This window comes from Hyposmocoma kahamanoa, unplaced genomic scaffold (genome assembly GCF_003589595.1).
Source record: "Hyposmocoma kahamanoa isolate Upper Pololo Valley unplaced genomic scaffold, ASM358959v1 88, whole genome shotgun sequence".
NCBI classification, from domain to species: Eukaryota; Metazoa; Arthropoda; class Insecta; order Lepidoptera; family Cosmopterigidae; genus Hyposmocoma; species Hyposmocoma kahamanoa.
This window is the reverse complement of record NW_020654466.1, coordinates 6,295,121-6,305,401: the sequence shown is the minus strand read 5'-3', so window position 1 is coordinate 6,305,401 and position 10,281 is coordinate 6,295,121. Positions and strand designations below refer to the sequence as shown.

The 10,281-nt window shown below is 33.6% G+C and overlaps 1 pseudogene; it reads right to left on the bottom strand.

Moving 5' to 3' along the window:
• Positions 1–468: 468 nt before the first annotated feature.
• Positions 469–1,768, bottom strand: LOC113235883 (annotated as a pseudogene).
• Positions 1,769–10,281: the final 8,513 nt, after the last annotated feature.

Sequence of the window (10,281 nt, the reverse complement as noted above, 5' to 3'; positions counted from 1 at the left end):
GCCTGATGGAAAGTGCGAATACAGTTCAGAGATGAGAGTAACGGATGGAAAACACAAATATCTTCACTCCGTCACTATCATTTTGCCGGTCTGACTATCATTTTGCCGGTCTGATAACTTAAAGAAAAACGGAAGAAAAAATATGAGTGATGACAAGGTGGGTTGTGTCTTATAATTCATAAATATTGTATTACTGTTTGGCAATACCTGATATGTTGCCAAACAGTAATACAATATTAATTTATGGATTGTATAATAAATATATTTTTAATTACAGAAATTGACACACAAGAACAGAATGAAGTAGCACTAGTTGGAACTTCACAAGATATGGTGCTTATAATGGGCGGTAACGAAAATTTGATGCCTAATGAAGTGCAATCTGTCCCAGAAGCAAAATCAGCTAAATGAACAATTTCTCCACCTCTGAAGGATGTTGAAAACACTTCAAAAATAAAGAGAGTGTGTTTAACTGAAACGAAGAAAAATAATGTAAATAAGCTTAGTAATTCTAAAACAAATGAAGGAAGTGCTGTAACTACTAAAAGATTAGAAATATTGGATATTCAACGGCAACAGGAATTGATGAAGTTGGAAAAAACTAAGAATTTGCTTGATTTGGACATTGAACTAAAACAAACAAACACAAAAACTATACACTCTAATATGTAGTTTATTTTTTGTTCCTATATTTAGTTATAATAGTGATAAAATATAGTATATAGGTGCCAACCTAAAATATTGTTCCAACAATAATCGGCGAAAATGATTTCCATCAGAAAAAATATGTTGCTCTTTTAATTTTGTTACAATATTTTCTTCGTCGCCATAATCTATTATTGAAACATTGTCATTTTGATGCAGAGCTATATTGTGTAATACAGCAGTTGCCACAATTGCAGCTAATGTGTGTTCCAGTTTAAGCCTTAGCTTTTGAGAAAGGCATGCAAATCTCCTTTTCCACACTCCAAATGTCCTTTCGACCGTGTTTTTGTCCTAATTTGGACTTCATTATAAAGTTTTTCCGCATTTGGACTTGGATTTAGAAATGGTGTCATCATATGCTTTCTACATGGATAAGCACTGTCTCCCAGGAGATGACCATCTATCTCATTGTTATCCACTCTTAGGAAGGAATTGTGATATACTGTGCTGTTATGTGTTGACCCATGCCAGCGTACATCTATATCTCGGATTTGTAATTTCGCATCACAAACAACTTGCACATTAATAGAGTAGTAACCTTTTCTATTCCTGAATAGTTCTGTCCGATTACCTCTAGGAGATTGAATTGGTATGAGTGACCCATCTACACAATCTATAACATTAGGAAATCCAGCTATATGAAAAAATATGTCTTTACTTCTCTCAATTCTTCATCATTTGGCATACTGATATAGTTTTTAGCAAGCTTTGCTATTTCTTTGCTTACTTTATAAACTACTCGCGACACAGTGGTTTTATAAACATTAATATCATCACCAATTACTACTTGAAAAGTACCAGTAGCATAAAACTGTAATGCGATGAAAATCTGTTCCAATACAGACAATGACTATGTATGACGCTTAACGGGAACTAGAGCAGGGCTGATAATATCACTTAAATGCATCACAGTATTTTTATCAAAGCGATATCTCTATTTAAATTCTTCATCTGAAAACATTGCCAAAGGATTTCTTCTACGTCTCAAGTTTCTGGGTACTGATATAGTAGAAATAAACTACAGCACTTCTAAATTAGACTCAGATGAGCTGCTCGTGTTCATAATGCTTATCATCTATTAATTTACTATTAGTTTTCACTCACAGTTTGCTTAAAAATTAACATGTTAAAACTGAATAACCTCAAAGTTGAAATGAATGAAGCGTCAAATAAAGTTATGAAACCATTAAACGGCACGCAATGGCTAGTTAACTCAATTAAAGTTTAAACGGAGTTTATCTTACGATGCGTTGTCTAGAAACGCGCTTTTATGAGTTATCGGACCAATAGCGTTAACTGACAGATAAACCGCCGTTAAAAGTACTTCAGAAACCGGGCATGAAATTCCTTCGATCCGTCTGGATTCGAAACGCCTTCCAAGCACACCGTGCCAGACATTCTCCCAACTGATCTACGAACGAATCACCAAATCTTACGAATTGTGTGCTTGTTGCAGATCTTTGTCTTAGTTTTTTAACGACTTTTTTGCCGTAGATTCACTTGTGCGAAATCTATTTCTTCACTCAGCCGGGTACCTTTATAGCTACCAGCGGCTGATCAGAGATGTCGCTTTAATATTTGTAATTTTTATTCTACCTGAAGACACTTCACGGTATGCTTGAAAGTTCGAATACGACCGAATCAAAGGAACTTTTTTAGCGTTCAAGATTTGTATTAATAATTATAACAAACTAGTGGAGTAATTTCACAAAAAAAAAAATTTATGTAGTAAAATATCGCGATAATCACTAAACTTAAAAATTACAATAACATTTTGCGTTTGCAAATAATGGTAAAATATAATAACAATTTCACAAATGGTTACCGAATTTTTTTTATTTCGCCCCCAAGCAGCACACCCACATCTAAATAATAGGGGTTAAAGTATGAAATTGCCGATTTGTACTGAAAATCTAAATTGTTTATTTTTTAAATTTTTAACAAATTTATTTAATCAAAATAGTTGCCATTATTATCTATACATTGCTGCCATCTAATGGGAAGGTTATTAATGCCTTTGCGATAGAACTCCGACGATCTAGACTGCACAAACTGTGTGAAAGCATTTTGTACTGCCTCCTGGGAAGAAAACTTCTTGTCACGTAGATAATTGTCCAAATCACGAAAAAAATGGTAGTCCGTTGGAGCAAGGTCTGGTGAATACGGAGGATGACGAATGGTTTCTAACTGCAGTTCCTGAAGGGTCAAAATGGTTTCTCGTGCTGTGTGAGGTCTCGCGTTGTCGTGGAGCAATAATGGTGAAGATCGATTCATGAGTCGGGGCTGTTTTACTGCTAGTTTTGTCAACATGGTTCGGAGTTCGGCACAATAGACATCTGCCGTTATTGCTTGACCAGATCGGAGAAAACTATAGTGAATAACACCATGCTGAGACCACCAAACAGTTACCATTACCTTTTTATTGGTAAGTTTTGCTTTAGGACACTGTTGTGGCATTTGACCTGGGGTCAGCCATTGCATTTTTCTTTTCCGGTTATCATAAAGAATCCACTTTTCATTACATGTTACAATTCGATCCAATATTCCTTCATTTCTGTACCGGTTCAACAAGGCAACACAAGTTTTAACACGCGTTTCTTTCTGCAGATCAGTCAAATCATGAGGCACCCATTTTTCGTATTTTTTTATTTTATTGATTTGACGCAAGTGAGTCAATATTGTGGGTAAAGTAACGTTAAACCATGCCGCTAATTCCTGGGTAGTTTGACTAGGATCGGCTTCCACTATCTCTCTTAATTCATCGTTATTCACCTGTGTGGGCGGTCTTCCTCGTGGCTCGTTCTTTAAGTCGAAATTTACCATCACGAAAGCGTTTAAACCAAAATCGCACGGTGCGTTCATTAGTAGACCCCTCTCCAAACGCAGCATTGATATTGCGGGCTGTTTCTGCCGCGTTAGTTCCGCGTCGGAACTCGTATTCAAAAATCACTCGAATTTTCGCAGTATCCATCTTTCTTGTCTAAATTGAATAACAAAAACAATTGAAAGTCGATATTCAAATGTTTCAAATTAAAAAAAAAAAAAAATCACAGAAACCATTTGAAAAAAGTTTCATTCGAAAACCTCAAACCATGAAGATTCTATGAAAATTCACAGAACCTATTGCAATAAAACGGCAATTTCATACTTTAACCCCTAATATATACTATAAGATATCTAATAGAATTTAATTCGATTGAATATTTTAAGAGTTCAAATTCCCTCAAGATATCTCGAAGAAGGTTTCTAGATAATTTAAAGTAAAAGTGGGCACAACTTTATTAGTAGATCACAAGAGTGCTTTGAGAAACTATCTGTAGGTAGTGTTAAGAGTGATTCTTATCTTTTTTTTCAAGTAACTCTTCTGGAATGCTACAAGACCATTTGTAGAATGTAGACAGTTTTTATTTAGTCTTGTAGACAGTTTTTAGATAATTTATAGTCCATGATAGTTTTCTTAGTAATACTATTTTAAACCCAAAATACTAAAGCGTTACAAACATAAGACGCAATTCTCTTAATAGTAATATATTTCAAGTTTAATGGTTTACAAAATATAAACTATCAAAATTGCAACATGGCGCAATTAGATATAATATTGCTGACTTTTTCGCGCAATGTTTAATCGGTTAGGAAGCGCGAATTGACGTGCGACTTTAAATACATTATAAATAGTGATGTAAAACCTATCATAAAAGTAATGCGCTCGCAAAATTTTAAATATTTATGTATAAAATATAAACTTAATAAAAACACAGTTATCGATTTTCGGTTGTAAATATTTATAGAAAGCTTAAATATACAATATAACTCACAAAACAAACCATTTCCAAGAAGTTCTAGGCTTCTTCAAGCTTATTTCAACTTAGATTTACTTTTTAAAAAGAAAATAAATTTTTCTCGGCTACTTCATAGTCATTCCTTAAAAATAAAAATGGCGATAAGAATTTAAAGCTTTTTTCAAAACACTGTTGGGAGCATTTTGTCTATAGCTTTGTCTATAGAAAAACTTTAGAATACGAAAAGATTATTTTTACTTGCTTTAGTGTAGTTGATCTTGTAGAAGAATTTTCACTACTATGAAGTTTTTATGATTGTCTACAAAACGCGATGTTTCTAAGCGATTTTTTCTTTTAACAGTATTACAAAACCTTTATAAAGTTATAGAGTGAGATATTATATATATATATAGAGAGATATATAATAGTGAGCGTATTATGCAATATTCACTCCTATGAAGCTTTTATGATTGTCTACAAAACGCGATGTTTTTAAGCGATTTTTTCTTTTGACAGTATTACAAAACTTTTACACAAGCTATAGGGAATAGTGAGCGTATTATGCAAAAAAAATTTTCCAAAACACTAGGTCAATAAAACAATTAAAAAAATTAAATTTGTCGCAAAAAAACGTTATTTTGTATAATTATTTGAAATGTGTTATATATGACTAGAAAGGTCGATAAACTGCCTATCATACAAATATAAGGAATATTTTAATTACATACCTAACTTATGTCGGAAGAAATAAAATTTTCATTACAAAATTGAGGTTATTTCTTCACGCCAACCATATTTCACACAATGATTTCACTGTATTCTATTGGCAGAGGGCACAATACACATACACAACATTGAAGTACAGTAGTTTACGCGCTCATTTCAATAGTTCTTATCATTTATTTGTCAACAAACAAATGCCGGCCATGACCAGCCCGCGCGCGAATTACGATTATTCTATCCAGGGTTGCCAATTGGTGGGGAATTCCCCAAAATTGTGGGGAGTTTCAACTAGATTGGGGATTTTATGGGGATTGGCTCTATGTGAGGAAAATGTGGGGATTCTAACATTTTATCATTTTGTATAATCTATGAATTGCTGATGCATCGCTAGTTTGATCATTACTGTTAGAAACACTGTGACTATTAACACTTGGTTCTGAATTGTAAAATTACCAGTCGATGCGTGTTGAGTTCGCGATTCTTTCTCCCGCTTAGGCCGGCCCCCGGTATGAAGCAGAACGAAATCAGCTATTGATAAACAAAACCGAGCAGTTGGTACTTCCACACCACAACTTACCACTCGTCAACTTTAAATATTAAATATGGGTCGAAACTCATTGATTATTTCTAACATTAACATAGTGTCACCAAATGCACAATAAATAATCAATTTACTTAATTTTGTAAGGCAAAGAAAAATGATTTTTTGTTTAGACTGATTATAGATTAAAATTGAATCTAATTAAAATAAATAAACGATTTAAGGTCATCTAATTTTATAATTAGTTTTACTTTTTACATTCTGTTTACATTCACAGCAAACGTAATAGATTATTACATTTTGAGTTTCTTAATTCTTAATTATATTTATAAGCGATGTATTTCTAATAAATAATCAAAACTCGAGATGTGGGGAATTTATGGGGAATATGAACTTTGCTCTCTCCAAATTTGGCATTGGCAACGCTGATTGTATCGAATGATGTGACTTAATATCCAAGGTTCGCCACCTCCACCAGATCCTTTAATATTCTTTACTTTATCCATTTTGCATGCACTCTTACAACGTCCAATAAAGTAAAAACCCTAATTATAGTATTTTTTTAAATAAAATCTACTGAAGACGCGCTATAACGTGTTTGTCAATAAGTACAAACACTACAGAACGACTGGTTAGTTAGTAGTAGAGAAACACTCGTTTTTAGAGTATTAATAGACTTTACTGGATGTGTATAGAACTATTTTACTAAAAATAATCAGTTGTTCTACAGATGACTTAAAACAAGGACTATAAGAGTAAATCTTAAGAGAGTTTACACTTAATTAAGTTGTTTGGTATTAAGAAGGTGTTAAAATGTTGAATTGAGTGAAACAAGTCTATAAGTACAATTTATTTTTTGTAAAACCATTTATAGAGAACTATTATCTAAATCAATACCATATTAAGACTAGATAGATAAATAGATATAACAGTTTTAAGGCGTATAAAGTGTGCTCCTTGGGTAATATCTATAATATTTAATTGCATTCTGTGACTGATTGTGTTTGCCAGTGATCTTTTTTTAATGATATATAACTATAAGATAAGAAAAATAGTATGACTTATAATATTAACTTTAATCTCCTTCAGACGATTAGGGAGTTAACGTAGCGTACGAAGTATTTTTTGTATTTTCTCCGAAATTAAGATTTCCTCATAATTTATTTTTATTTTGCAGATGATTGACTGCTAACAAATTTACTGATGAACAGGTGGATAATAGAACTCTTTTGTAACAAAACGTATATTACGCTTTTACGATTAAAACACTTTGAATTGTATTATTATAGGTTGTTTAACCACACATAGATCTAATACGTTTCAATGGCAATACAAAAGAGCAGGAAAAGAATTGTAGTGTTTCCAGCAATAATTAAATTATTAACTTTTGTATTGTTGGTTACTGACACAAAAAAGCAGTGTAAAAAATATTTTATCATGTATCAATGAGTCTGAATCGCAGTACACTAGACGAGAGCGTTTAAGAGAGTGAGAAAAGCTCGCCGCCCCGGCCTATTCGTTTCATGAAGGGCCGCCTACTTTTGTCTTCGGTGGTTTGCGGGAAAAATTGGATAACTTTGTTTTTCAAATTAAATATTTATTGTATTACGTAACAGTCGATTAAAATCATAAGATTGTTTTATGTTTTTGAAATAACTAACTAGCTATTTAGTACTCGCGCTTAAAATGTATTAATATTATTATTATAATAAAATTTAATATTATCTGTAATGTTATCTGTTTTGAATACGTACGGACTTTAGATGACTTCAGTGGTTGAAAATATAAAAAAATACAGCGCTAAAACGTATATGAATTGTAAGCTGTGATTTATGTAACATAACGTCGTTATAATAACGTATCTAAAGTTCATGTACTTTAAAATCAGGCTAGAAGATTTTTTGGAGGACGGAGGAGATCGCACAAGACAGGGCGCGCTGTCGCCAATTTGTATAGGAGGCCAAGACCCACTTCGAGTCGCTGTGCCAGCGGAGCAAGTTAGTACTCTTACTAACTTGCTCCACTTGGCATAGCGACTTGTTAAAAATCTTGTTCTAGTGAGTAAAGATTGATGAGATTTTTTTGACAATGTGCCAGATAATCACCTCAATCTTAAACTATGGAATTCCCTGTGCTACGAGTACCAGAGTAACGGAATTTACTCTAGGGTACTACAAAAGATCGTATCCCAAATAGTCCTACCGGGATCGAATCCAGAATTTTCTTAACCTGCGCCCATTAATCGTTGGGTCACGGAGGTCTAGAAATGTAATATCAATCATTAGTTTTGTCGTTTCCATAATTGTTAACTTTATAACTTACTCCTTTTTATCATGACGGGAACAATCTCAGAAGAATCTCGGGGTGAGGTGAAGAAGTGAGTGGCCCTTACAGGCGGGGGAAGGGGGGACTTGACACTCATTTAAGTAGCATATAATTCAGTTTGTTTAGCCGAATTGAATCCGGCGAAGGGTTGGGGCGCGAAAAAATAGAAAATATAGATGTTGTAGTTGTGTATTTGTTATGAAGGGAGAGGGTTCGATAATTATAATGTTTTGTCTATCAGTTCGAGTTTTAAATATACTTATTTTGTAATACCTATTAAAACATATAAATTACAGAATTTTATGCAATTTGATCTATACATATGAATACAGCATACAATCGTTAAGACGTTTCATTCATATAAATATATACATATATAAGATATCAATAACCTTTAAACTGATATCGAAAGTACTTTCCGTAATGAGTAAAACGACAACAACTACTTTTTACAAAAAAAAAATTTAAGATGTCCAAAACTTTAACGTGAGCTCTCATACGTTTAATATGAAATTCGTGGAGAATTCGGCGTTCGACCGGCATACCCTGGACAACAATCGGCAAGTATCTTACACCGATGGCAATTTTGTTATATTTAATTATAACAAACTAGTGGGGTAACAAGTAATATATGAATATTATAGTAAAACATCTTGACATTTAATCAAAACTAGAAAATTATATAAAATTGTCATTGACTTTGCTTGATTGTTTTTGCTTGACTTTTCTAAGTACAGTGTTGTTGTGTTTCAAATACTTGGGTTTGTATTAATATAAGATTTATGTAACTGGTTGATTACTCTGCATGTGTTACGACGCTGACTTTCAGTGGATCCGGCAACAGGGAACATACGGCATAAATAATATGAACTATATAAAATATCGAGCGAGTCGACCGCCTGATGGTAGGCTACATTCATAACAGTTGTAGTGCCACTAAGAGCTTTAAATCGCAAATATTTTATCAACCTATGTCACCCTGAGACATACGTTGACAAATTCCATGTGCCTGTAATTTCACCAGCACCCTTACCCTTCCAAACCGGAAGGCAGTAATGCTAACATTACTGCTTGGCGGCAGAAATAGGTAAGATGGCAAAACTTCCATGGACGAACTCTTTCACAAGGAGCTGCTGCTATAATCTCTTCTGATTAGTTGTCATTTTGCATGCAGATGAGGCCTTATTACACCAAGGGAGCGTGTTCATTCATCATTATTCGGCTCTAACAAGAGCCAAAGGTTAAAGATAATATCGAATTCTAAAAAAACATTGTTGAAGATTTCTGTCTAACAATCAGTAACCATCATTATATATATAAACATTGCAAAACCCATTGACATAAGATCCAAAGTATGCTTAGTGTGTGATTATGCGAGCTCTCTCTACCCTTCAAACTATAAAACAAAAGTGCTGTTTTGCCCCTGACATAACTACTGACAGAAATCAAATGCGGAAATAACTACGGCGTAGGTGCCCAGTCAACTCTACCAACCACCCGTGAGTAGATGGAGTAACAAGAAGCAAGGGGTGTAAAAGGGGTTGTTATTCGTTTTTATTGAAACAAATTAGCTGAATTGTACCCAAGTTCGTGCTAATGAACAACTTGTGGACAAGAACGTTTTAATTGATTGATTTAAATAAGAAATTTGCGAGTGTTTATTACTTCTACTTCAAATTACGCAAAAACGATATTCTATTCTCCTTAATTAGTTTTTTGAAAATGTTGTTTGATAACTGCCTTCTATTGGGTGTATTTAATTATTTTGTTAACCAAAACTGTAACAAGAGTACAAATTAATTGAGTGGTAATTTTCTTAATTAACTGAGAAAGGTTAATAACAACAACAATAAATATAATGAACTCGTACTAAATTATTGACAATCTTGATTTCTACATTTCTACTGTAAATATAATTAATAAGTAAGTGAAGCATAAATGTTTTGTTTGACGATCTTATAGTCTCTGCCTTCCTCAATGGATTTTTTTATAAGACCGAACAAATCGTGGGCCTGGTGGTAAGCGACACGCCTGTCCATAGCAGTTCCAGTGCCACTCAAACTAAAGGTCTGATCCGAATCGCAAAGATCTTGGGGGCACTGTCACTACGCCTGTCACCTTGAGACATAAGTTGACAAGTCATAGAACTAGGTGCTCGTAATTTCACCCTTACTATATTTAGTAAGATTACGAGGAACTCTTTCAGAG